General features: G+C 42.1%; 1 pseudogene; it reads right to left on the bottom strand.

Moving 5' to 3' along the window:
• Positions 1-1,015: 1,015 nt before the first annotated feature.
• LOC107103122 lies at positions 1,016-2,793 on the bottom strand (annotated as a pseudogene).
• Between the last annotated feature and the right edge of the window lie 1,131 nt (positions 2,794-3,924).

Raw genomic sequence — 3,924 nt, 5'->3', positions numbered from 1 at the left:
TTTTTTGTGATTTAGTTATACTTCTGGTTAGTTATGATCAATGTGGGTGAATTAAGTTGATAAACTGTCAATGGTAGGACCAGCATGCATCTGGGTGGGCGTATGGTCTTTTTATAAATGAAGGAGAAGCATGCAGGAAATGTTTTTCCTTTTCTGTTTGCTTGCCTAAGGAGAAATAAACCACAAAACTAAAGGAGTTTACCTAGAAAATACTTTTCTTTTTGCCTGCGTTAATTACTTGTCCAAGGTCCATCTGGGGCCCTTATGGATTTTTTGTGTCATTAAACCTGGGCCACAACAGTAATCATTGCCAGGTTTCTTTTGATAAATCATAAAACCATACTAAATGCATTCAATATACATTAAATGGTTTATTTTTCATCTGAACAAACAAGTTAATTCTCTGCCCAATCTTTTATCAGGGAGCCATACATTACACGTTCTAACTGGAACAGTGCTTTCAAAGATTCATCCATCTTCTCCACTCTGAAGGATAACTTCAGGGCTGCAGCGGGGTTGGTGCCGATCTCCAGCAGCTCATGGGTAAAAGGGAGGGATCCCCCCTGGACATGTGCCAGTCCATCGCAGGGCAACACAGAGACACACAATCATGAACACCCAGCCTGGGACAAGCCATGTTTTTGGACTGTGCGAGGAAGCTGGAGTACCTAGAGAGAAAATGAGTATTGGAACAGCCCCACCTATTTTGCAAATTCTCCCACTTAGAAACCATGGAGGGGTCTGAAATTGCCATCGTAGGTGCATGTCCACTGTGAGGGACATAATCTAAAAGAAAAGAAGAATCCAGTAATCAAAATATATGATTTTATAAGTATTTTTCTGTATAATAAAGCTTCAAATAAGCATTTGAACAGAGAAAGAAAAACCAGAACATCCAGATCCATCAATACAGATATTACAGCAGAACAATCAGAGCCCAGAAAAGTTAAGATTTTCATCTGGAGAAATATTTCTGTGTCAGAAGAATGAAAGAAAACATCAGTAGTGAAATCCCTTATGGCTCCTGGAACACAGACACAGAGAACTACATTTAAATAGAGAAAGAAAGAGGAAGAGAGCAGCAGAGCAGAGACACCAGAACCAGGAACCCTGATCAACAATCAGAACCAACACACTGGATCTATTCAGGTTTACAGAACTCTGCAGACGATCCAGGAACCGAAACCCAAACTCCAGCATGTAGTGGTTGACAGAATGTGGTCTGCAATCTGTGGAGGAGAGTTCTGGTTTCAGAGACGCTGTAGAAGGACAGAACACCTGCTCTGTGATCCAGGTCCACTCCTACTCTGGAGGAACCAGGACCTGAGATGGAAGTCCAGGTGTTGTTGTAACCAAATTCATAACCACCTGTGGAGCAATTTAATGCTCAAGATTTGTCATTATATCCAAAAAAACATTTCTTCCCTCCTCCTGTTCTGCTGATATCTTTGTATGTTACTGCTACACTAACTACTCACCCTCCATTCCACCTCTCAGTAACAACGTCCAGTCAGATTCTCTCTACTCAGAACCTGATAACAACCACTGAATCTGTCTGGATGACTAGAATAAGACTGAAGTTGATGCATCAGTGTCACCTTCCTGTTTCCCTCTGATAGGAATGGATAACTGTGTGCTGTGTTTGGATCCAGTGTGATCTGACATGAATATCCTAAGACCCCAGCTCCGCTCTCTGCTCTCTGGTTCTGCCTCAGTCAGTGAGATCTTTGTCCATGTGTCTCTCAGGACGTCACATAGTTTGTCTCTGACTTCTGACAGAGCTGCTGTCATCCTCCCAGCGTCTCGGAAGACGGATGATGATGGCGGCTGATGCTATAGACTCTCTGAGGTCTGACAGTGAGGGGTAGATGTGGAGAAACTGGTTGTATTTCTCTGTGTCTGAGAGCTGCTCCAGCTCAGTGTCTTTCCTCTTCAGCTCACTGATCTCCTGCTCCAACTTCTCCTGAAGCTCTTTGACTCAACTGACTTCAGCTTCTTGGTGGGAGCTGATCTGCTGCTTCACATCAGAGTTTCTTTTGTGGAAGAGGCGGATCAGCTCAGTGAAGGTCTTCTCACTGTCCTCCACTGTTTTCTCAGCAGAGCGATTGATGGCCTCCACCTCCTGCTGAAGCAGCTTCACATCTTTCTCTCTGTCCTGGACTCTCTGCTGGATTTTTCCTCATCTCTTCTGCATCTCTCTTTGCCTCTCAGTCCTTTCTGCTGCAGCTGACACTGTGTCATGGCCTTTATGTTCATCCATTAAACAGATAATGCAGATGGACTTCTGATCAGTACGGCAGAACATCTTCATCACCTTATCATGACGAGAGCAGGTGTTCTCCTGGAGGTTCTTGGAGGGCTCCACCAGGTGGTGTTTCCTTAAAGGGGCTAAATGCTGATGAAGGTGAAGGTGTTTTTCACAATAAGAGGCCAGACAGATCAAACAGGACTTGATGGCTTTCAGTTTCCTTCCAGTGCAGACATCACAGGCCACATCTTCAGCTCCAGCATATCAGTGGTCTGCAGGAGCAGCTTGGAGTCCAGTCTTCTTCAGCTGCTCCACTAAAGCTGCTAACATGGTGCTCTTCTGCAGATCAGGCCTCAGTATAAAAGTTTTCCTGCACTGAGGGCAGCTGTGGATTCCTCTCTGATCCTCTCCATCCCAGTGGCTTTTAATATAGTTCATACAGTAGCTGTGTCCACAGGGAATAGTCACCGGATCCTTCAGGAGATCCAGACAGATGGAACAGGAGATGGTTTCTCTGTCCAGCTGGTTCTGCTCCATTTCTCCTCTCACAGTGACTGTGTGAGTTTCACTTCCTGAAAACAGAAACAGGTCTGAGCTCTGGATCCTGTTTCACAAAGCAGGTTTAACAAACTCAAATCCTTAACTCTGAATTGATCTAGGTTAGATTTGACGAGTCACCATGTCAACAGGCAAAAGGAAGTACCTATTTCTCCCCACTAGAACAACAGATTTTAATGCAGAAAGTTAAAAAAATGGAGGTGTTTAAAAGACAAACAGCTCTACAGCTGCAAAGGAGAGAAGATTGTTGCTCAAGTTAATGTTTAAGTTACTCATATTTATTAAAAGCACTCTGTTGTTCCATTTAAAGATTACTAGAATGGGATTGTTCTTGATAAAAAATCACACTTCTAGACTGAACTTTAATACATTTTCTAAATTACATTTTTGCAGCAGAAACTGAATTTCAGAAAGTAAAAAAACAAACAAAATGATACTAGTATGAATTAAGTTTTATATACCTACAAAAGGTACGTTTTAAGTGGTCGTTTTGACATTTATCAGCTTTAGTAAATATATATTTATATCTGAAATATATTTCTTCATAGTCAAAATAATACAAATAAAGACATCTAACAATAGAGCTCCCAGAGGGGATATCTCTGCACCTGTAGCCTGCAGGATTTAACAGGTCAGATCTTAGATATGAATAAAACAGAACTGAGTGAGGAAGTGGATGAAGCTAAGCAGAAATCAGAGGAGGGGAAAACGTAAAACAAGAAAAGAGAACAGATCTTGTTCTAAAACATGCATAGAAATTAACCGCCTGCTAGTGGAGAATAAAAACGTACTTAGGTTTTTGGTCACCTCTCTGTGTTCATAGGGATCACTCTTTTTAATTTACTCTATGTTCTCCTAGTATGGCTGCTTTTCAACTTCTTTTAATGAGGAATTCAAGAATTGCTCTTCTTATCATCTGTTGTTTATGTTCGTTTCAGGCACCGTGTCGTACAAAATGCCTGACAACCCAAAATGCATCTATTCCCAAGCTCTATACTGATCGGATCTGTGCAGGTCTCAACTGGAACACACTCTTATTCACACTAAACCCTAAGCCTCTCTATGAAGTGCACGCATGGAGGAAGTGCACTTAAGTGCACAGGACAAAAGTGCGCAAT

This window comes from Cyprinodon variegatus, unplaced genomic scaffold (genome assembly GCF_000732505.1).
Source record: "Cyprinodon variegatus isolate N-32 unplaced genomic scaffold, C_variegatus-1.0 Scaffold1379, whole genome shotgun sequence".
Taxonomy (NCBI): domain Eukaryota; kingdom Metazoa; phylum Chordata; class Actinopteri; order Cyprinodontiformes; family Cyprinodontidae; genus Cyprinodon; species Cyprinodon variegatus.
This window is presented reverse-complemented; position numbering and strand designations above follow the sequence as displayed.